General features: G+C 33.0%; 1 long non-coding RNA gene across 13 annotated transcripts in view; it reads right to left on the bottom strand.

The window, feature by feature from the left end:
- The window catches only part of LOC140621448 (uncharacterized), a 179,459-nt gene that overhangs the window by 132,815 nt on the left and 20,453 nt on the right, over positions 1–26,191 (bottom strand). For all 13 annotated transcript variants that reach the window (XR_012021135.1, XR_012021137.1, XR_012021136.1 and 10 more), the window contains exon 2: positions 799–924. This is a non-coding gene — a long non-coding RNA (uncharacterized lncRNA). The remainder of the gene's footprint in view (positions 1–798; positions 925–26,191) is intronic.

The raw sequence follows: 26,191 nt of genomic DNA on the forward strand, positions 1-26,191 counted from the left end.
AATGACAATATTATTGCAGTGGGGACATTACCCACATTCTAATTGTAAAAACAAATTTCTTTTAATGAATTCAGGTATCTTTCCTACTTTGACCATTTCCAAATGATTTTATAAAATATCTAGGAGGTAACTACCCACATTCAAGTCTTGCCTGGATTCCCTGCCCTTGCTATTCTACTTTTCTCCACTGGTTAAAGTTACTAGTGTGTATCCCCTAACTCCCTTAAGCGTCCTCATTCCTATCTGGTCAAGAGCTCACATACATACATCACTCAATATCCTCTTTATCCTGACTATAGACCTCTTCAAATCTATAGACGTTCTCCATGTATTTTGTGGCTCTTTTGAAGAACACAGAGAATTCTGGAATACTCTCAGGTAACTATGCATCTGCAGTGAATTCAGAAGGATTGCTTCAGGGTCTCTCTATGTGAATAGACCAAACCAAAGTCATATCTAGTTGATTGTTAATGAATCATATTACTCATGAATTAATGAATCATGGCAAGATGTGAGGTAATTCTAGAAACTTTCTATTTTCCTCAGTCCCATCTGGAAAACAATGCTCTGGATTCCTCTGCTCAGATTCCCACATAAGTTGAGAATTTTATCCTTCTTTTGGTGTTTTGAGCTCATAGTGGGTGAAAAGTCATTTCCAGAACTTCTGAGGAATCTTCCTGAGCAGCCAGCTCTCTCTGATTCTTGCCCTCTGCTTTTACCATATTTTACTGATGTCCTCTGTAGTAGGAAAAACTTGCCTTATGCTTAGATCTTTTGAAGGTCAAAATCCAACATTACCTTCTATTTTTCTCTGTGTTTCTGTGAACCAAACGTACTTTCAGTGCAGTGAGCGCAGAACACTCTCTCCTCTCTTCTTCCAAATGGGAATCCATCCTCAGAACGGGGTCCATTCTCAGAACATTTCTGAGACAAAAAGAAATGTTGATATTTCAAAATAGTATCAAACCAAGAAAAAAAGAGTCTATGGCATTCATCCAACTAATATGAAAAGCTCATCCATTAGGAAACAGCTCCATTAATCCATTGGGGTTAACCTTAGTGTGAATTCTGTTCAAGATTTTAAAAACAAAAGCTTTAAATAACTTCCATAAGCCTTTTGTTTATGTAAATAAATATAGTTTATATTTATATATATATATTTGTGTGTTTGTGTGTGTGTATATATATATATATATATACATATATATATAGAGAGAGAGAGAGACAGAGACAGAGACAGAGACAGAGAGGAAGATTGTAAACATGAAATATAAATCAAGGAGGACAAACATTCACAGAGCTATTAGGCCCACAACTAAGCACTTTTATATGGTAATATGGTATATCATCTAGGCCTTAAAACCATCCTTTGCAGTAGATTCTATTGTCCTCAAATTACATGTAAGAATGAAAGATGGATTTGGAATTCCAACCAGGCCTGACTGAATATAAACACTGAGTTTATGTTACTTCCAAATTATCAATTAAAAGTTGATAAAAAATGACAAATTTTTTTCTAATGTAATTTCTTAAAAGTATAATATTACATTTTAGGTCTAAGAAAGTCAAATAAAAAGTGATCATTTCATTTTGGAGGAATATATCAATATTTCACATGAATTCAAAATAAAATATAGTATTGAGGTTAAGAACTTTGGCTCAACTGATCCAAATCCTTACTTTTACCATTTGTGTGACCTTGGGGAACTACCCAATCTCCATAATTTACTTTCCTTTTTCATACATGGGAATAATAATTTTGAAATATCTGCGTGAGCTATTGAATGTGTATTCTTAAGGTGTCTGGCACATAGAAAACACTCGATCAATACTAACTACTGATATTATTTAGCTCAAGTAACAAACCCTAAAATCGAATCTTTTCAGTCATACCAGCACTTAATTTCTTACTCTGTCCACCAATACTTCCAACTGTGTAGCCCCTTTAATACAAAATTACTTTATCTCTAGGCAGCTGTGGCCATAACAAGTGACATTGTGGATCAGAACAATGGCATCCTCCTATGTCATATATGTCTTCAGAGCTTTCCTCTGATCCTGACAGAGTCATCTTCAGCTGATTATATGTTTAACTCTAGGGCTTTTTTTTTTTTTTTCCTTTAAGATTATTTCCTAGATACTCCTTCACTATATAAAAGCATAATGTAGTCTCCATCAGTTCAGTATGTTTCTACCCTTTCTCCAGGACACTTGCTTGACCCTTGATCAAATTTCTACAACTTGAAAAGTATTTCTATAATATATGAAATTTAAAATATATTTTAAAAGATTTTCAGGCTCCCTTAAAGGAGTGAGATATCTTTCTCATCAGGATCCATGAATCAGATAAAAACGTACTGTTGTGGTTGAAGTACAAGTGACAGAGCTTCAGCCTGCCTGCCTTGTTTCTCTTTTCACTTTCTGCCTGTCAGCTGAGTTGCCCAAGAGACATAGTTTAAAAACTCCTGTTCTAAGCCTACCTCTGTCTTTCCAACTAGCTTTCTGCTCTCTGTTCCTTCTATCTCTTTCATATTATCACAAAGAACAAAGAACTCTTAAACTGCCTTTGATTAATTCAAAAGTAAAGAAATGGATACATAAAAATGCTGACCTTATGCATTGGCTAAAATCTATTTTTCAGTTGAAGTTAGCATCATCAGTTGGGTACCCATATGTGTATTTATCTTAATGCTTTTTTGTTAGGGGCAGGTAACTTTATATTCCACAAAAAAAAAATGTATCACTTTGCAATATTTTTTTCTCAATTGGTCATCATCCTATAGTTTTAGAAGTACGTATTATGACCAAAGGCAGATAGTAAAACATTTCAACATAACTTACTCTGCCAATATTTAGAAAAGCAATGTTTCTCCAAGAATGGGAAAATAATTCCCTCCATTCTGAGGTATTTATCTTATAAAATAAACAAGTCCCAACAACACGATGATTCATTGATTACTTTTATCTGCAATGGTAAGAAAATGCTCAGAAATAGAGATTTCTGAAGTCTGTGCTTTATGACAGTGCTGAAAAGCAAGCATGCTGCTTTACACGTCCCAGTAAGTGAATAGCATGGTTAAGCAGACCTAACGTGCTCCTAACATTTTCCATTCTGTTTACACTGCCTAATTTTATCTTTCATATAATCCTTTGATATAGATAGGACATATATTAATATTCCAATCTGAGAAACAATGAAGTCCAACAATGAACAATTGAAGTCCAGAAAGTTTAAGTGACATGTTTAAAACCATTCATCTGCTAAGGGATGACACTTAGGTTACCTGAATCCGTATCCTTGTTCCTTCTACTAAGTACCCTGTCAATTACATCTTACACACTCAGCTAAATATAGATGAGCTTCCAAAGTCAAAAAAGGAGGAGGTAATGAAGTGCAATATTTAACAGTCCATTAAAGGAAAATATGTTTTCTTACTTTGTTAAAAACAAGAGTAGCTAATTTATAGAGACTGAGAAGAGTGGGCATTAAGATAGAAAACTGAGTTCATTATTAACATCAAGTCATTACAGTAGAGAAATATTTTTCTTAAACAAAGGGTTTTACCAGAGCTTTATATAAGAAAGCCATATATTTGTTCAGTTCTTTTTTTAAGTTTAAAGGGACAAAGACATATCTATGTCATTAATGTCATTTTATCAGCATTTATTTACATCCTTATCTAAGCCAAGTACTAAGCTAGGGCCTTTGAACTAAAGATTAATAAATTCTAGTCTTTTGTGGAGGATTTTGTGAATGGATTGCCAGCAGCCAAATCTATAATCCTCCTCTTAACCACAGAGCAAGGTATTGTCTGAGCTTTTTTGCCTTTAGGTGTGGCCATGTGGCTAAGTTCTCCACAGTGGAATGTGAGCAGAAATAGTGAGACCAACCAACCATTTCTATACACAACTAAGGGGATTCCCACAATGTGGCAATTTAAGTGCTAAAATCAGGAAAGACAAAAGCAAACTGAATTTAGCCACCCTAAATGGAAACAATGTTCCTGTTTTCAAGGCTGGGCTCTAACAATCCTTTATGAACTTGTCTATGCTCTTTTCTCTTTCTAACAGACTGTCATGGATATACATATAGTGACCTTAACAAACACAGCTCTGCAATGCTGAAACCTCTGTCAGCCTGGGTCCTGTATGATCACATGCCAGAGCAAAACAACCACAGAAGAAGAGCCTCAAATTTAGACTCCCCAGCCTAGACTTGTTATAAATGTTGGCAACAAACTTACTTTTTACAAAGCCACTAACTTCACTAAAAAAGTATGTCTACCTTTTAACCATGTCTTATCTTTTCAAAATAATATAAAACTCCTGATCCTAAATTATTTCAAGTCATAATGTAAAAAACAAATACCAGAGGAAAGGGGAGTAGTCTATTATAAAAAGAATTAAAAGAGTAACAAGTTGAACGTTGTATTTAGTGATATTTAAAACTGAAATAGAAACTTTTTTCATGGTATATTCAAAGTGCATTTCTAGAGACACATGATTACTTAAATAGATGATGGATGTAGCTAATAATTATTCCTTGACCAAATATATCTATGAGATTATCACCAAAAAGTACAATTTATGTTCTAGATTTTTCTTTAATAAGTGGGAAAAATGAAAATGGAGGAGTTGAAAGAAAGCTCCACAGTGAAGATATGTTATTTAATTCTTCACATGAAAGCACTATTCAAACAAAAACGAGTTTATTTAAACAAAGTCTTATTTCATAAAACTCTTGTTCATTGTGATCTGTGGTTCTTTTATTGGCAGCACAAATAAAAAGAGAGTTTCACTGCCTTAAAAAATCATTAATCTTGCAGTTTTTTTAAACAAATTAGGTAATGATTTTGTGAGTGCAACTTATTTTTCCTAATGCTATCCATCCCTTCACAGTAAGAACTAAATAATTCTCATATTACTTGTCTCATAAAGCAAAAGCAGTGTCTGGATAGGTTGGATATCAGGATATGCTTCTTATAATTACAAAGATTGAGCAACTTTAATATCTCCAATTATTTTCATAACCATGAGGATTTGATTTATTTTATTTTAAAAAAATATGGATATTGTCACTAAATGTTGGATATCTCTTCTGTGACCAGATACAACCCTCCACAATTTGATTTTGTTTTTTTCAGAAGAGACTTTCATAAAGACCTATGATCAAAAAAATGATTAAAATTGAACTAAGATTAAGACTGCATGGACTTCCAACAATTTAAAAATTTATTAATTAAAAATTGATTTACTATTACCTCATATAGTCACTTTCCGATCAATTTTTCATCAAGATACAATAAATAATGCTGTTATCTCTTAAATAGTGTACTACTTATGGTTGATTTCCTCTGTCAAACTCCAGATATTTGTTTTCCTCATAATGAGGAGCTATGGACTATAAAATTATTAATATATGAATGTTTTTTGGAATGTTAGATGCATTAGAGATTTATGTAAAAACAAAACAAAGAAAACTATGTATGGAAAAATCTTTCAGAACAATCAAATAGTCACTGGCATACTTTCCTCATCATCAATAATCTAAATAGAATCCTTCAGTGAACATCAATTTCATAAAATATGTTTGCTCTTCAAACACAGTTTCTCACAATATATATGAGTAAAACTTGTATGAGCATGAGTCCAGATAGTACATGAGAGTGAGCCAGGTTTTTATGTGTATAGCTTATGTCCCCCGTGTATTTTCCCTGAATTGATTATGTCCATGTACATGCTACATAGTATATCAGGATATAAATAATACAGTAAAATGCTTTGAACTGTTTTCAACTTGTAGAAATTATTTAAGAAGCAGAAGCTAAAAATAAGGATGGCATTACAAGATATGTGGAAGCTTAAAAATCTCAAAAGTATAACACTGATAACCTAAAAAATAAACCACTATGCTATCAATTAAAATATAAAGAAAATGTAAAAAAAAAAAAAAGCATTAAAGTTCAATACAAAAATGATTACATAGATTAAGACATTAAAGTCTACTTAGTTTGGGGCTGATGAAAATATTTATTATAATTAGCCTGAATCTATCATATATATTTACTAAAATAAAATAAATCAGCATTAGGAAATACAAAAGTAGAAATTATAACTTTATATTGAATACAAATTTTCTCACTTTTTCCCCCTTCCTCCATATATGTACCATGATATGAATATAAAATTCAGGAAAATTAAAAAATGATCACAATAGTTTATCTTATGGATATGATCTAGAGTGCCATATCATTTAGTAAACCTCATCTTAAACTCTAACAAATATATTTCACTGGGTTTAGTTTCATTGTCTAAGTTGACTCTCCATAAATTAAAATACAAATTACAGGTAATTCTATTTATACATATAATGATCAAGATCAAATAGAAAATGTCATTATTAATGATATAAATGGTATTTTGTGGATAAAAGTGTGAAATGAAATTTCTTTTATTATGAAGATATTAACTGGTTAAATTATACATCAACTTAATAGAACTTGCTTTCACGATTGAAGTGTGAAATATTGACATAAGCTTGTTACTTAGCAATGTGAATTTACATATTTTCTTTCAACAATATGTCATATTTTGCTACAAGAAAATCGCATTTAAAACTAAAATCCAACATAAATATTGAAAAAGATGAAAAGAGTAGGCATTCTTCTGAAAAAATTTTAGATAAACAGTTAAGCAGGATAACAGAAAACTAAGGAACCATTTTCTTGGGGTGCCTGGATACCTCAGTCACATTTGGCTCAGGTTATGACCTCAGAGTCCTGGATCCAGTCCCATATGAGGCTCCTAGCTTAGCAGAGGGTCTGCTTATCCCTCTTCCTCTTCCCCTCCCCCTGCTCCTGCTGTCTTTCTGTCAAAACAAATAAGTGAAATCCTTAAAAAAAAAAAAAGAAAAAGAAAAAGAAAACCATTTTCTTCCTAGAAAACAATGTGCTTTCCTGAATTAATCTGGATAATTGCCTTAATTTTAGACTGATTTTGTAGAAATATGGAATTTTGTGGTTCATTTATGCACATAAATTAATTTTAAAGGAAAAACCGAGCTTTTTAAATCAATGTAATTCTTTAATTCAGAATGTTTCTAAATATTTTAACTTTTTAAAATATGTTTGGCTAGAAGAAAAGTATTTTTATCTAAATACATTTTTCAAACAAAACAGCCAATAAGAATATTAAACCTCCTGAATATTTGGACATTATGTTTTTGGACAGTAAATGATTATGTTTGTTAAATTATTATTTTTAGGGGAAAAGAGCATTGCATGCTGGCTTTCATTTTTATTATACTTTTTTTTTCTTTAAAATGAATTGCCTTTGATATAATCACAGTTCCTCAACATTGGTTAATCTTCTATTTAAAAAAAGTGTAGAGCAAAACAAAACAAAACAAAAAATCAACATTACCAGCAATAAAATAAATTTATTTTCTTGATATCTTATAATAAACAAATATATTTGAAACAAAGAAAAAGTTTACAATATTGAGTTCATGTTGGGAGTAAAGGCGTAAAAATAAGTGGCCAAAGTGATTTGTGTTTCTCACAAAACAAAAAAAAAAAAAAAAAAAGAGAATATGAAATGTGCTTTGAACTGAGATCATTACCCAATGGGCTCTTCAAGAGGTATGAGGGACCTCCTACTCTCATCCTATTTTCTTGGTTTCTTAACCATCTGTTTATAAGAAGTATTTTCTAATCCTAATCTCAGGAGATATTATCAGTTGCTTAGAACTAGGAAAAATTCTATTCTCCTCTCTACCAGCTAAAGAGATAAATGGGCAGGTTTCTGGAGGAGTTACCTTCTTGCTAAGCATGCTTTGCTAGACTTTCTAACAGAATCTAGTAGTTTGTGTTTAGAATGTGTATTTGCTTCTTTTTGGATAGTTCTGCCTTTTTCTGATAATAGTGGTACATCTAATTAGTCATGCTCCTTTTGAAGGCAAAGAAACTTTGCCTTTGATGGCTAGAAACTCAGAACAGATATGTTTCAATGCAGGGTATAATAGAATGGAGATGACAAATCTTTAGTTCTATGGAACAGATGGCAGGGAGGATGCATGATAGAGTACTTAAGATAAAGGTTAGTGAGAGAGGTAGTGTGCTATAGCTTCAAGACAGGTAAAGGACACACCGGTTTCACATCACATAACCTTAAGAATAGTGGATAATTTTTCCGGCATTCTTGCAGTCAAATAAATAAATAAATAAATAAATAAATAAATAAATAAACAAATTCATATAAATATAATAATATAAATATATAATATGTAATATAAATATAAAACATATATGCATATTTATATATTAATATATATTTATATACTTTGCATCATGATTATAAACCCAAATTTCTATGCTAGACTGCTACTTACTACCAGTATGACCTAAGGCCCCTTATTTAAGCTCTCTGTACCTCAGCTTCCTTCTCCATGAAATGAGATAATAACAAAGTATTTGATGAGTTATTAAAGGATTAAACAAGTTAATCCATACAAAGTATTCAGAAGAGTAGCTGGCACACATTAACCACTCAATAAATACTAGCTATTTTATTCCTGATCTTGATAAGGAAATTTCCTAAAACTCCATTCAATTCATGATCAAAGTTTCTATGAGTTTGAGAAATAAAATATCTGGGCACTTCTAGGAGAGTCAAAGGGAGTGGCCATCAAACAAGGAATTATTGATCAAGTGTGTCTTTTCAGTTTTTTGCCTAGGCATAATTTTGACTTTGAAAATGGAGTGATACACTGACTTAAATTCTCCAATATTGCTGTATTCAAGATGACTTTATGCTCTAGAGATGAAAAATGCTGCAAATGAGCTTATGCTAAACTATGATTTCAATGCAGTGCAGTTTCTTGGATAGTTTCAGAAATCACAATAGGCTTCTATCCAAAGTCTCAAGGTTACATACCTACAAAAGCTAAGATATAAAAAGTTATTTTATTTTTTTAAGTTGTATTGGATTTGGTTTCTTATAATGACATACTGAAGTTTTAAGACATTATGTTATTTAGGTAACACTTAAGTTCATAACTTGAATAAGATTGTTTTATTTCCTAGCCAATGGACACAGTCAGTACCTACACAGAATTTTACTTCCCCTAAGGTATAATTTAAATTGTCTTTAACTGGGGAAGCCCAGGTAGCTCAGAGGTTTAGTACCACCTTTGGCCCAGGGTGTGATCCTGGAAACCTGGGATCGAGTCCCATGTCAGGCTCCCTGAAGGGAGCCTGTTTCTCCCTCTACCTGTGTCTCTACCTCTCTCTCTCTCTCTCTCTCTCTCTCTCTCTCTGTTTCTCATGAATAAATAAATAAAAGCTTTAAAAAATTGTCTTTAACTATAATGAACATGTTTCTTTTCCTCAGGGACTCCAGGAAATGCTTATTCAATAGCTTTGTAGTGGGACCTAAGCACTTGTATTTTTTAACAGCTCCCCAGAAATTTCTCATCTGTACCCCTGGTTGGAAACACTGACCTATTTGATTTCTTCAAACCCACTGAGATCTTATTATATATAACTTACCCATGTCTGCATTAGAAACACCTTAACTACTTTCAGTTCTATTATACATACATCCACTTGGTAGATAATCCCCATCACTTTTCCTACCATAATTCCTGCCTGTTGGCAAAGGAGCCAGTGAGAAACTTTATTTTCCCCTTTTTTGCCTACATGCCATTGTTTTGATGTTCTGTAGCTATAATCTATAAGTTATAAATGTATGTCAGTGGGCAGAAAGACAAAATAATTATTTGTTTATATTTTGTTTACAAGAAAAGCTCTATTTGGAAAAAAATAATTATTTGAAATATATCATTAAGAAAAAGAAGGGAGGTTAAATATGTCAAAAATGCATTTTAAAGACAGCATGGGAATGTATATAACATCAGGAACAACATTAACTTGAGACTAATTTCCAGTGAGTTGGTAAACCATTTCATCAACATGGAGATGGAATCATCAAAATCTCTAAATTTGACACTGTATTGATGTAAATGTATTTTGAAAATTGCTAAGAAATGTTTCAAGAACCAAACACAGCGAAACAACTATTATAAACATTAGATGAAAGCAACTGACTTGATTTAAAGTTAGGTGGGCACCTGGGTGGCTCAGCAGTTGAGCATCTGCCTTTGGCTCAGGTCATGATCCCCGGGTCCTGGGAATGAATCCGACATTAGGCTCCCCACAGGGAGCCTGCTTCTCCCTCTGCCTTGTGTCTCTGTCTCTTTGTGTCTTTCATGAATAAAGAAATAAAATCTTTTTTTTTTTAAAAAAGTTATTATAGGACAGAAATCTGTTGCGTTTCTATTCACCAATAATGAAACAGCAGAAAGAGAAAGTAAGGAGTCAATCCCATTTACAATTGCACCAGAAAACTTAAGATACTGGGAATAAACCTAATGAATGAGGTGAAAGACCTGTACTCTGAAAACCAAAGCAGCAATGAAAGAAATTGAAGATGACATAAAAAAACGGAAAGACATTCCATGCTCATGGGTTGGAAGAGCAAAGGTTGTTCAAATGTCTATACTACCCAAAGCAATCTACATTTTTAATGCAAACTCTATCAACATACCACCAGCATTTTTCAAGAATTGGACCAAAAAATCCTAAAATTTGGATGGAACCATGAAAGAGCCCAAATAGCCAAAACCATCTGAAAAAAGGAAACCAAAGCTGGAGGCATCACAACTCCAGACTTCAAACTATAATTACAAAGCTCTAGTCATCCAGGCAGTGTAGCCCTGGCACAAAAACAGAAGCATAGATCAATGGAACAGAATAGAAAACCCAGAAATGAACCCACAACTATATGGTTAACTAATCTTCCACAATGCAAGAAAGAATATCCAATGGAAAAAAATATCTTCAATAAATAGACGGGGGAAATGGACAGCAAAATGCAGAAGAATGAAACTGGATCATTTTCTTACACCAAACAAATATAAATTCAAAATGGGTCAAAGACCTAAATTTGAGACAAACCATAGAAATCCTAAAGGAAAACACAGGCAGCAAACTCTTTGACCTAGACCATAGCAACTTCTTACTAGACCTATCTTCACAGGCAAGGGAAACAGAAGCAAAAATGAACTATTGTGACTTCATCAGGATAAAAAGCTTCTGCAGAGTGAAGGAAACATACAACTAAACTAGAAGGCAGCCTATGGAATGGGGCACGGTATTTGCAAATAACATATCTGATAAAGGGTTAGTATTCAAACTCTATAATTAATTTATCAATCCAACATCCGAAACCCAAATAATCTGGTTAAAAAATGGACAGAAGACATGAATAGATATTTTTCCAAAGAAGACATGGAGATGGCTAACAGACACATAAAAAGATGGTCACCATCACTCATTATCAAGGAAATACAAATCAAAGCTACAATAATATATCACTTCAACACCTATCGGAATGGCTAAAATTAGCAATACAGGAAACAATCAATGTTAAGGAGGATGCAGAGAAAGGGGAGCCCTCCTTACACTGCTAGTGGGAAAGCAAACTGGTGTGGCTACTCTGGAAAGCAGTATGGGGTTTCCTCAAAAAGTTAAAAATAGAACTACCCTACTACTCAGCAACTGCACTACAAAGGATGCAAAAATACAGATCAAAGGGATGCATGCATTAGCAGTATTATCAACAATAGCCAAATTATAATAAGAGCTCAAATGTCCATCAACTTATGAATGGATAAAATATCCCCATATGTGTGTGTGTGTGTGTGTGTGTATGAATGAATATTCACATACATGAATATTATTTGGCCATCAAAAAGAATGAAATCTTGCCATTTGCACTGACATGGTTGAAGCTGGAGTTTATTATGCTAACCAAAATTCATATGATTTCAGTCTTATGTGGAACTTCAGAAACAAACAAAACAGATGAACATAGGGGGAATAAAGAGAAAGGCAATACACAAAATGGATTTTTATAGTTAAGAGAAAAAAAAACAAAGGTTGGCTGGAGTGAGGTGGGCGGAGGTATGGATTAAATGGGTATTAAGGAGAATATTATGATAAGCATTGGGTGTTGTATTTAAGTGTTGAATCACTAAATTCTACACCTGAAACTAATATTACAATATATGTTAATTGGAATTTGAATAAAAACTTGAAACTACAAAAAAAAAAAAGACTAAGTCTTAATTGGACATATACAACATGTACTTTTTTTGGTAAATATCGTACAACTTTTCACTGTTCTACTTCTCTCTACATGATGCTTTACTCCATCATTCCATTTGCAGGCAGTGTGAAACTAAAATGGGCCAGCATACAGAGTTTTAAAATACTACAGGTTTTCAGTATAGTCCCTATTCTGTGCTTTACTAGCCATAGGAAATTGAGCAGTTGGTTTAACCTAAATCCTAGTCACTTTGTTTGTACAAGTGGGCAGTAGTAGTAATGGAGACACAATTACCATATGCCTGATTTTAAAGTAATAATTCAAACTAATAAATGGTTGGGACACCTGGGTGGCTCAGTGGCTGAGCATCTGCTGTTGGCTAAGGTCATGATCCCTGGAGTTCCATATCAGTCTCCTGCAAGGAGCCTACCTCTTCCTCTGCCTCTGTCTCTGCTTCTCTCTGTGTGTTTCTCAAAAATAAGTAAATAAAATTTTTAAAAAACAACTAATAAATGGCTACACAAAATGTTTTATATTGTTCTTCCATCATAAACAGTACAACTTCATCACAAGGTGATTTGAAAGGTAAGGTTTAAAATTTTAAATTCTCAGGACTTCCAGAATTCTATGCCATGTGCAGTGGGGTAGAGGAATTGGTCTTCAGCCCATATCACTTATCTTCGGACACCTAGCTCTGCCTTAGACCATATAGGGTCTTTCAAGGCATTTGTGAGAACATCAGCCAGACTCTTCAACCTCTCTCTATAGTTGTCTCAAGCAGCTGCCCCTTAGTCTTCACATAGACCCAAAGCTGTGCACACCAACCCTGGCAACACATAAGCTCTTGAGAGAATGAGAACCAGTGAGAAGCTCACAAAAGCCCTGGAAGTGGGCATGGGCATATTGAACAGACATTTTAAAATCCAGATTACTCAGAGCATAGTCTGGAGTGAGAAATGTGAGGTACGGGTATTGACATACCCCTGAGCCCTCAGACTTTGCACATTGGAGAAAGGTGTATCCAGAGGAGGAACAGAATGGAGCCTGGTAAAACACAGGTCCCAGACTATAGTCTATAGGTTTCCCTAAAACTGGTAATGATCATACTTTAGTAATTTTTGAAATAACAAATGAGAATGGATGCAAAGTATGATGTTAAATATGTACTTAATTTTTAATATTAAGTATCAAGTAGCACTTTATTTTAGCACCTGGTTTATGCAGGTGTGTCTCCCTCGCCTTGTTTCTGGATAACTGTCCTTAAATATTCATGTCTTTATTGTAATATGGTTTATTTTTATCCTCTAGTTATAAGAATCAGGAAATGATGAAATAGAAATTATAAGAAAATGTCCAAGTTTTGATTTTTAAGAAAATAGGAATAAAAATTTATTTTTTTTAAGATTTTATTTATTTATTCATGAGAGACACAGGGAGAGAGGCAGAGACACAGGCAGAGGGAGAAGCAGACTCCCATGCAGGGAGGCCGATGCAGAACTTGATCCCAGGATCCTGGGATCATGACCTGAGCCAAAGGCAGATACTCAACCACTGAGCTACTCAGGTGCTTCAGACATAAAAATTTAATACTTGAGGGAATTTTGTGAACAAAATAAGGCTTCTTACATTAACATCAAAAGTTCTAATTGCCTGATTTAAAGATAATAAACTATCATTGTTTTTTTCTAACTATACAACTATGAGATTAAATTTGAAATATTTCAGAGTATGAGAAACTGCATATTTATTTTTATTTTATGCTATTTTCAATTGGCCAAGTATTTTTATAGTATTTTTTTTTTATTATTGCCAATTCTCCTTTTCCTCTCTCTTATATATTAATGTAAAGGACAATAACCTTTTTTCAGATTTTGGCACATTTTAGTTTTCTACATTTTAATATTTTACAAAGAAAAAAATACTTCATTTATCAGTTAGGATGGGCTTAAAGCAAAAATATTTATTTCTCATTTCTGCCTGATTCCTATCTTGATTTTCCGGTGATTTTGCTTTATTTTGTCTCCACTTACAGATCCAAATTGACGGTGCATACCTTCTCTAGAACACTTCTGTTGTCATGACACGGAGAGATTTGCAAATTGTATATCAGTTCCTAAAATTTGGTTGTCAAAACAAGATACATGGCCAAACTGGATTTAAAAGAGCAGAGACATGTCTTCTATTGTATCAGTTAACTAAACCCACAGTAAATACAAAATGAACATTAAACTTTTATTAAGCTTATGACTATTTGGATTGCCTGGGTGATGGCCAATCTAGGCTGGGCTTGTCTGGATGACAATGCTGATAATGACTAACCGGTTTACTCATACCTCAGAGCTAACCTCTGCCTCACTCCTCTCTCTTACTCTTCAGGGGCAGCTTGTTCAAGCATGTTCTGCTCTTAATAGTGATAGAAGGGTAAGAAAGCAAGTAGGTATATAAAAGCCCTAACTTGAAACTGGCATAAAGACATTTCAATTTTATTCAAATGGTCCAAACCAATCATATGGTCAAATACCAATCCAAGGGGCAGGAAAATATATTTTGCTTCTTTAGTGGGAGAAACTGTGACATCACAAAACTCCTGTGGCAAAAGTCCTGGATATGTTAAAGGATGAAAAGTGTCAATTGTTATCACAATCTATCACATCTACCATCTGCTCAGTGACAAAGAGTGGAAATATTTGCTAACATCCCTTTACCTACTACAGTGTTCTTCTTTCACATTAGTTATAAATATTAAAATTAATTTACCAAGTTTTATGCCAAAATGTTCCTAGTAAAATAAGTAGCAATACTTGATTTGAAGTATGACTCTTTACACCTTGATATATAATGCATGTATATAGAACAGGGGAAATGTTATCTCATTTAGTGCTCCCTTAATTGCAAATGGCAGAACTTTCACAGGTTTCCAATCTGTGATGACCATTTATTTTGTCCCCCATGGCACCTTATAAAATGGATACTACAAAGAATGGCCTTTGTGGGGACTCCTCTTTCAGAGCCTACTCTTCTTTAACACTTAGTGTTAGTTTGTAGAAACAAAGGATTTCTCATAGAATCTGAGTAAGTGCCAATTAGCTTTTCTTTCCTCAGTTTAGGAGTACCCTGACAGTATAATTCCATTAAGTATCCTGTAGATACTTTTCAGCATTTGTATCTAGTCAACTTCTATTCAATTTCTATTCAAAGTTGGGTGAACTTGTCAAATTATGGACTGGACTAATTGTGGCCCGGGAATTTCAATCTAACAATAGGTGCTCTGCCCATCTCTTGATCTCAGCTTTCTCACTTCTGGCCAAAGGAAATTTGATGCTATGACCAATGGATGGTTAGGCATGACTATTACTATTTCATTACTACTAATTTTTCTTGGTAATTAAGGTAAGCTTTATAAGTCATTTCAACTTTTATGGGCAGAAAGCTAGCTGGGAAAGATACCCAACCCCAACATGGCATAATCTCCAATGCCTGCTTCATTTATGACCAAAGAACCAAATGGAAAGAAGAAGAAAAAGAAAGAAAGAAAGAAAGAAAGAAAGAAAGAAAGAAAGAAAGAAGAAAGAAAGAAAAGAAAGAAAAGAAAAGAAAAGAAAAGAAAGAAAGAAAAGAAAAGAAAAGAAAAGAAAAGAAAAGAAAAGAAAAGAAAAGAAAAGAAAAGAAAAGAAAAGAAAAGAAAAGAAACCTCCAAAGGGCAAAGCCAAGAGCTAATCACAGGACATATAATCTGGGCCTTAGGAAGAAATATTTTATGAAACCTGGAGAATGAGTCCTCAAAACATCTTCCCAGTAGTATTTGAAATTTGCTATGGAGCAGTTGCTATTGTCTATTTTTGTCTAGAATAAATAATAGTATTTATGGCAATTATTTATCCCTCTTTGACTACTCTGTGTTCTCATATTTCAGTTCTTAGATATCCAGATCAAGAGCAGCCACATCTATACCAGATGTATAGATTATTGTGAAACCTAAAACTTTGAATCTATATCTTGATGAGATGAGACTTTTAAAGTGTCTTCCTGAATACATGCAAATGTGTTTTGCATGCAGAGGTAGGATATGAATATGAAACAAAACAGTGGATAGTAGTTTGTATTACTGCTTACAGATATTTACTTCCTTATTAATAAAGAGATTTTATATACATATCCTGGCCATTGTCACCCCTACTTAAGTAGTTTATTTTCTTTCCTTGTGGGCATGCCACTTCATTTTCTGGCTAATGAAAAATAAGAAGTAGAGGTAAGGTATGCCAAACCCAAGCAGTAGATTTAAAAGCCATCACATGTCTTATTCACACCTCTTTGTCCACATCTAAGGTAAAGACTACCAAGTCTAGATCCCAAGTTGAAGGACAGATGAATTAGTGCCACAAAGCTGTAGCCAACATATAACTAATATACCATATGAGTAAGCAGTAAACATTTGCTAATGTATAGCACTGAAATTTAAGTGTTGTTTCCATGGTCCTACTTAATAAATGTAAAATTACTTGTCTCTAAAGAAATAAAGTCATCTATGCTAATAGGTATTACTTTTCAGATAAGCTTGTCTTTTTGTATTAAGACCTCACAAATTACAAGTTGAAATTAACATAAACTAATATTCTCATTTTTTCTTACTGAGTTTTCTAATGTTACAGCTTTTTAAAAAAGATTTTATTTATTTATTTATTTATTTATTTATTTATTCATTCATTCATTCATTCATTCGTGAGAGACACACAGAGAGAGGCAGAGACATAGACAGAGGAAGAAGCAGATTCCCTACAGGAAGCCCGAAGTGGGACTTGATCCAGGAACTCCAGGATCATGCCCTGAGCTGAAGGTAGATGCTCAACCACTGAGCTACCCAGGTGTCTCTCCCTCTTTTTTTTTTTTTTATTTTATTTTCTAATGTTCCAGCTTTCATAGATACAAGAGTTGAAGTCTTCAGTTCCTACAGAAAATAGCAAAATTATTTTTTCATTAATGTATGAAAATTATTTATTGCTATAGGAAGAATTTTACTTCTTCAGCGCTACTTAATCTCAGCCAATTTCACATTTTAGCACATGTCATTTACAATTAAAATAATGTTGACTTACATACTGGGCTAATTAATATAAAAATATCAATTATTTTTATGATATTACATGATATGATAAGTAATATAGAGAACTTAGTGATAACTAAGAAAGCCAAATTATAAGTGATCTTAAAATATTCTTTTTTTTTGTTAAATATTCTTGATTTAGATGCCACATATCTTCCTATCTGTTAAATTTCTTTCATTTTCCAGTTTCTTGTAATTCCCAATATTTTTAATCTCTAAACTCTTCATTCTACATTTCTGACTTAATATATTCTTTCTGTTCTATTAGATCTTATATTACATTATTACGTTGGCTATTCTATTTTTATGTTTGAACTACTGTATTAATTTTTCTCATACTTATCTATGATTTTTTTTTTTTTTTTTTTTTTTTTTTTTTGCTTATGATAGAAATCTAAACTTCAAATTCAGGAGGAATGTTTCTATTTTAATTTGCTTAATAAATTACTTGACTTTAAAATATATAACGAGTTCAATTCCTATCTTGAACACTGAACAAGTGTAAGACATTAACCGAAATTTTATTTGCAGATTTAGTCATTGTCCTTAAAATGGCGATATTGAAATCTAGTTCACAGGATGGTGCTATGAGAAGTCAATGAGATAATGTCTCTCAAAGAATGAGGTTAGTGCCTAACATATGATGAGTCTTCAATTTTTCTAAGAACAAGATTATTTCCATTAAAAACATCAATGTTGGGATCCCTGGGTGGCGCAGCGGTTTGGCGCCTGCCTTTGGCCCAGGGCGCGATCCTGGAGACCCGGGATCGAATCCCACGTCGGGCTCCCTGCGTGGAGCCTGCTTCTCCCTCTGCCTGTGTCTCTGCGCCTCTCTCTCTCTCTGTGACTATCATAAATAAATTTAAAAAAAATTAAACAAAACAAAAAAACATCAATGTTGTAAGGGTAGCTCAGTTTATAGTAGGAGGCTAACACCAGGGACCTTCTGGGGTGGGGATATAGGAAAAAAAGAATTCAGCAGATTTTAAAGGTAAGGACTGAGACACAAATTTAAATTCTAGTAAAGAAATAAGCAAATGAAAAACAAGTTTGCACATAGAGCTGAGAAAGCGAGAAATCGGTCTGATACTGGGGATCAATATCTTAGAACCAGGTGAAAATGGACATTTAAATCTGTATTAAAACAGGTTAGCTGGTAACACTATAAACTACTAATCTAGGGGTCCATCTATTTTTACTGCTTAAAAATGATTCCAGTATCAAAGATTAAGCAGATCACTACAATAATCTCTTATGCACATATTTACTGTAAAATGTAATCGCTGGATAATGTGTCATTGTTGATATACTCTATTGTAAATGTTTTTTTCCCTATCCTGTTTCAAATAAAAATTGCTCCAATGAATTTAGATGCCTTTTCTATTTACATAGACACACAACATGTGTGTAAAGTTTTAAGTGTGTATGTAAATAGAGAATCTGTTAGAGAGATTGAAAGAATGCATGCATTTATGTTTATCTGCATGGTGTATTAAAAAGAGAAATAGAGAGAGGTAAGCTTTAAAAATAACATGAGGTCAACCAGTTCACTCACCCACCCAATGCATCAACCTATTCTGCAACAATTCTGACAGTTCATTTGCCTCCTCTAAGTGGAGGATAGTCAGAAAGAAGTTTAGGAGAAGCTTCTTCAATTTCTAAATAGTTCTAATTATTTAAAAAAACAAAAACAAAAACAAAAACAAAAAACAGCTCTTTGTGTTATAACAGGAATTTCCTTCCTGCAATGTTCCAGAGCATCTTAGTTCTATGCTCTGGAGGTAAATGGATTTTATTTTAATGTGGCAATTCTTAAAATATTTGAAAACCACATTCATTCATCCATGTGCCCTCCATATTTCTTTATACTAAACAGTACAGTCCCATTCTCTTCAACATATTTCAATGTCACAATGTCATCAATTTTTATTATCCTGAATACCATTCCTAGAATTTTCCTACTTAGTTTTTTTCTCTGTCAATTTTAAACATATCTAGGTGTTTTTTAATTGAAGTATAGTTGACACAAATGTTATATTAATTTCAGGTGCACAACATAGTGATTCAATACATATGTATGTCATACTATGCTCACCATAAATGTGACCATCTATCACCATAAATACAAATACAATACCATTGACTGTATTTCCTAAGCTGTACCTTTTATCCCTGTGGTTTATCCATTCCATTACTGAAAGCCCATATATAATTGCTGAGTGACAGTCCAGATGTGATTGAATTTTTAAATCGTATTGTGACATGATTTTCTTCTTCATTTCTGGGCATTAAATATACACAAATCCAGGCTAAGTTTTTGTTTTCTCTTTCTGGCAGCAATCACACTGTTGACTCATATTGAACTTATAATCAATACATCACTTCTGTCATCAAATTCATTAGGTTTCCCTTTGAATCATTGACATAAGCATCCTTTATAACACTTTTCATATTTTAGGGTGTTATTTATTTATGTCTTCCCTACTAGACTGTGAGTTTCCCAAGGGTAGAAACTATGTCTTATTCATTTTTGACCTAGTAATTTAATAAATTAGTAAATGTTTGTTGAATGAATACAAAAATATGGAAAGTTGAGGAGGATGCTTTATGTTTTTTTAATTCAATATATTAATAAATACATTCACTATGATAGAGCAAATATATTTACCAGAGCTCTCCTCTTAGGTTAATGTTAGATCCTCAAGAATATTTTTTACACAAAATTTTTTAACAAGGTAAGAGCATATTTAACTATTTATGCATATGTACAGCATACATACTATGCACAAAAACAAAGATTTTTGAAGCAGTTGTCCTAAATATAAAGTGATCTCTTGAACTAAGAATCTGAAAATGCACTGAGCAATAGAAAAAGGAAAGGTGATAAAAGTTGCATGGCTTCTTTTGAAAAAGCATAAAATAATTTCTACATTTTTTCTATTTCCCATTTTTTCCATGTCTTTCAATTTCTACATATCTTCCATTTAATAAACAATCCTAGAATTTGCTAGGTAATATGACAAGTTGATTTGTACTATACTGAATTCACTGTTTCTTTCTCTATGAAAACTGTAGAATCTTTCCTTACTCTTCTGCATACTTTTGTGTAAGAAAAAACACTGTAGTTTGGTGGAATGTAGTTGACATTGAGAGAAGAAGTACAAAATAAAGTCAGAGGATATAGACTGGTTTCCTTACCTTTCTTTTCTTTCTTTCTTTCTTTCTTTCTTTTCTTTCTTTCTTTCTTTCTTTCTTTCTTTCTTTCTTTCTTTCTTTCTTTCTTTCTTTTCTTTCTTTCCTTCCTTCCTTCCTTCCTTCCTTCCTTCCTTCCTTCCTTCCTTCCTTCCTTCCTTCTTTCTCTTTTTTAATCAGGGAAGGATTTTGGTCTTTATATTGCAAGGAAACTCTATGTCTCAATATCTTCTATGTCCATCTATTTTAACACCTTAATCTAAGGATAATTTTTCAAAATAACTCCCCAAAACATGGAAGTTCTGTTTCTCTCAGCTGTCTCAGCATCTTACTCCATATGCTTCTAAAGAAAGGATTTTTTTCTTAGTAACTCCTATTTATGTTCCAAATATAATCAAAGGGGCCATTACCTTTCTTAGCAATTGCACATCATAATCACCTTGATATTGTATTTGTTTTTTAGTCTTCTTTGAATTATTTCAATGTTTCATGATTTTTTTTTACAAACCATAGCAGTGTATGTTGGCTGGACAACTGTTTTGTTTAATAGGCAAGCCATCACTGCTTTATGCTCTAGGAAAAGCTGCTTACATCATACTATGTTCAGAGGCCTTCCTTCACCCTCAAGAGTGGGGAAAGCAAGATTCTGGGAGAAAGAAAAGGATTGTGATACTGGGATTTCCAAAATATCTCCTGCAGAGGTTAGAGATAGCTATGTGGTCACCAGAGATTAAGGCAGAGAAGTTTGACTGTGATCTTGCAGAACTCCGTAGTTTACACAATCAAGGCACTGATTAATCGTATCTTTATAAAAAATCATACTAAATCTGATCTTTTAGAAGAAAACCAATCATATAAGGGACTCAATAAGTGATGGTGTCTAGGGAATATTGAAGTTATACCTGTAGACATCTTTGGGGTTGTGAGGGTGGTTGCTAGCAGATGTGCAGATGTTGGGAATATTGTTTGTGATGTACATATTGGTACAAATATGTAATATTTGTCCTCACAGAGCAGTAAGCCCATAAAACAATAATGATATAACAAATTATATAGTACTGCCTTCTAAATATCAGGTTCCAGTGCTCGGAGGGCATACCTGTAATTTCTTCTTGTGTAACTTTTTTTCTTCAAACATTTGGGATAAGTATTTAAGGAACTTTGATCCTGTCTACATGTCTACAGTATCACAGACCTCACTGAATACATCTTATGTGAGATTTTACTTATTATCATGGCTGTGAATAATCACTAATATGACCAGCTTCTTGGACTTCTGGATAGTATTGACCATAATTTCTTTCCCAATTGATCAAACCTAGAGCTGTCAATTCTTTCTCTTATATCTGTTAGAAATCTCCTATCAATAGAGATAGAATTACTTATCCTACAAAATTATTTGTAATAATGATAATTATGATGATGATGATGATGATGATGATGCTAAAGGGGCTTCAGATAATGTATTGTAGAAGATGTATTCCTTGGCAAAAACAAACCTCTTTAGAACTGACTAGCTACTCAGCTCTCTTAGTGTAAAATAGGCATGCTAATAATACCTTTTTAGATTTGCCATTATGAAGGCTTAATAGCATTTAATAAGGGCACAATAGATGGTAGTTATTGTTATTCTATGATCTTTGATGTTTCTTTTCAAAATTGAGCACCTTCTCCCACAGCTGAGGAACAGGGAGTAAATAAGGTATTTAATTTGGTTCAAATTATTTGTTTTCAAATAGAGGAATGGAGGAAGGGTTTAAAAATATGTTTACATCATTTTGTACCTTTCTATTCCTATTGATTTTGAAATATATGTACATATGCATATTTACTTAAATACTTTGAATGTAAACACATTAATAAAGTGCATTTTCTGTTTCAGTACACAGGAGAATCTCCCCTTGTATAAAGGATAATACTTGCATTGGTCTCCAGGTGAACTATTTCTTTAATAAATATTCACTTAACTCCTACTATGTGCTGAACAAAATAAATATGGTCTTTTCATAGGCTGTTCTTTCTAATAGAGAAAACATGTGATAATCAGACAATATCAAATAAAAACAAAATTACAGTGCAAGGATTAATTAATTATCAAATGTTTGTAAAATGTTTTGAATAGTTGATTAATTCTAAAACCATTTTTTATAATATAGTCTTGCTAAAATTAACTTGAATTTTGTGCTTTGTTCCCAGTAGAGTTATCAGAGGATCTAAAACTTTTTTACAGTCTCTATGAACACACTGTACTTAGCTGACAGGTCACCTGTCATTTATAATTAATGTCAGAAAAGCAATAAAACAAAATGACAAGTTTTGCACCTGATATAATTTCTCTGTCAGGTCTCTCTTTAAATCTCTCGTTGTTCTTTATCTTCACTGATATGTACTTTCTACATTTTGTTTTATATTGCATTGTTTTTTTTCTTTTTAAATCTCCTTAGCCATTTGATTCTATTTTCTTGTATTGTGTATCATGGAACAACATTTTCTTAATTAAGAAATAATTAAATTCAGATTTCACTTACAAATACCAACTTCCTATCACTTCTTGTACTTCACTGAAGAAGACAATCTGTTGGAACAGCTGCACAACCACAAAATAGTCTTTGTACTTAGAGGCTAATAACTGCAATAAAAGTTGCACTACAATTGCCAATACCCAGAAGGACATTTTGTTTCATGGCCTTATCTATTTTATATCTCTGAGTAGCAGGAGATCTCAACACCCCTCTGCCAGACCTCATTTCCATATTGCCAGCATTTCTTATAAGCTTTAGAAAATCAGTGAAGAGAGCTAAATTCAAAAGAACAAGGTGAAAGTTTAATATAAAGGACAGGAAAAGGTGCTTTTTAATAAATGGATCTGCCAAGGAGATAGCATATATCCAAGGAAAGCAATGGGGGAAAATGCTTAAGAACTATTAAAATATATGCCAATTCATTGATCTATTTTATGTAATTTTCATCTGTCAGTGGATTCCATAACTTTCAAGTACAATACAATATGCAAGAAAAAAAAGAAAGAAAAAAAAGCAAGATGTCACAATCAGTAAAAATTCAAATCCCAATCTCTGATTTAAATAATGAAGAGATAGAGAAGAAAATATAAATATCCAGAAATAAAATTAGTTAGGTATATTAGCTTATTACAAATAAGATTTTATGCAAATCAAAGTCACATCTCACACCTGTTGGAATTACTATCACCAAAAATACAAGCGATAATAAATTCTGACAAGGATGGGGAGAAAAAGGCTGATGCGCTGTGGATCGGAATGTAAATTTGTATAGCTATTATGGAAAATAGTATGAAGTTTCCTCAATCAACCAATCAATAAATAAATCAATAGTACTGCTGTATGACTCAGCAATACCACTTCTGTGTGTACATCCAAGGGAAATAAATACATTATCTTGAAGGTATACATGTACTCCCAGGTTAATTATTCCATTGTTTATGATAGCCAAGGTATGAAAACAACCTAGATGTCTGTCATTGGATGAATGGATAAAGAAGATGTGAGATACATACATTCAATGGAATATTATTCAGCCACAAAAAAGAAGGAATTCCTGTTACTTGTGACAACATGGATGGATCTTGAGGGCATCATACTGAATGAAATAACTTGCATAGAGGAAGATAAATCCTGCAAAGTATCACTTATATGTGGAATCTTAAAAAAAAAAAAGAAGTTAAGCTAATAGTAACAAACAGTAGAAAAGTGGTTGCCATTGTTGGGAGTAGGGGAGTTAGAGGGAGGTTAGTCAAAGGATATAAACTTTCAGCTATAAGATGAGTTAGGACTAAGGATGTAATGAATAATACAGTAACTATAGTTAATAACACTGTATTGTATAATTGAAATTTACTAAGAAAGTAGAATCTAAATGTTCTCACCAAAAAATAAAAATAAAAAAAAAATAAAAGATAAATATGTGAGATGATGGATGTGTTACTTACTTACATGGGAAAATTATTGCAAAATGTATACATATATCAAATTATGATCTTCACTTTAAATATCTCATAATTTTGTCAATTATAATTCAATAAAACTGAAAAAGTGAGATTTTTAGAATTCTTGCAATGAGAGATGGAGTTTATATCTTAATTTTATAAGATTTTATATAAGCTGTTTGAAACAGGCAGATTTGGATAAAATATCCAGTACTCAGAAAAGAGATGTAGTAAATTATATAAGTTTAATATTTTTATAATTTTCTTTTTTTTAATTTTTTATTTATTTATGATAGTCACAGAGAGAGAGAGAGAGAGAGGGGAGAGAGAGAGGCAGAGACATAGGCAGAGGGAGAAGCAGATTCCATGCATCCGGAGCCCGATGTGGGATTCGATCCCGGGTCTCCAGGATCGCGCCCTGGGCCAAAGGCAGGCGCCAAACCCCTGCGCCACGCAGGGATCCCTATTTTTATAATTTTCTATGAGACCAACAAAGGCCAGAGAATATTGATTTCTTTTAGCACAAGTTATAGTGAGATATTAGGAGTTAATGTAAATAAGTATTTTCAATAAGAGACAGTCATGTTGATGCAACTGATATGCCTAGTGGTTTCTAAAATTCTGTCTATAGGTCATTTTAATGCAGTATCTTTTCATATTAAAGTTATATCTAGGGGCCCCTGGGTGGCTCAGTTGTTTAGGCATCTGCCTTCAGCTCAGGTCATGATCTTGGGGTCCTGGGATGGAGCCCCATGTCTGGCTCTCTCTTCAGGGGGAAGTCTGCTTCTCCTCTCCCTCTATGATCTCTCTCTCTTGTTTTCTCTCAAATAAATAAATAAAAAAAAAAGTTTAAAGTTGTATCTAAAATTAAGCCTTCCAGTCAAGAAAATCGTATGTTAACAATAGTGTTCAGAGAAGAATGCCATGACTATTTATATGGTTTTAAAGTTGTTATTTAAGTTGACGCCTGGGTGGCTCAGTAGTTGAGCATCTCCCTTCAGTTCAGGGCATGATCCCTGCAGGGAGCCTGCTTCTCCCTTTGTCTCTGTCTCTGCCTCTGTGTTTCTCATGAATAAATAAATAAAATAAAATAAAATAAAATAATAATAAATAAATAAATAAATAAATAAATAAAATCTTTCATTCTTTTTCTTTCTTTCTTTCTTTATTCACGAGAGACACAGAGAGAGAGAGAGAGGCAGAGACACAGACAAAGGGAGAAGTAGGCTCCATGGAGGGAGCCTGACGTGGGACTCGATCCCGGGGCTCCAGGATCAGGCCCTGGGCTGAAGGCGACTCCAAACTGCTGAACCACCAGGGCTACCCTAAATAGAATCTTTAAAAAACAAAAGTTTGTATTTATCATTTCACTCTTTATGTACTTCTCAATGAACTATTACAGATAATATTTAGTATATATTGAATAATATAATTTGAAATCACATGTACCCCAATGATCTCATTCTCTAAACACATTTAATTGCTTCCTTTAAAACACATAGATTATGTATAGCTAACCTGTCTGTAAGCATTTTAATATAAGCATCCATAAAATCTCTTCCTTGTGTCACTTTCAATAAAATATTTTGGAACTGGTATATGCATAGTAGATATTATTGACTGAGTGAAATCATACATTAAATTTTTTAAAGTTGTTACAAACCCTGAATACAAATTAAATTAAGATAATATTAAATGGCTAGAAGAGGAAAGATCACTGAAAGATCACATCAGTGTCATTTCAGGACAAGAAACACAAATATTTC

The sequence above is a fragment of the Canis lupus genome, chromosome 30 (assembly GCF_048164855.1).
Source record: "Canis lupus baileyi chromosome 30, mCanLup2.hap1, whole genome shotgun sequence".
Classification (NCBI taxonomy): Eukaryota; Metazoa; Chordata; class Mammalia; order Carnivora; family Canidae; genus Canis; species Canis lupus.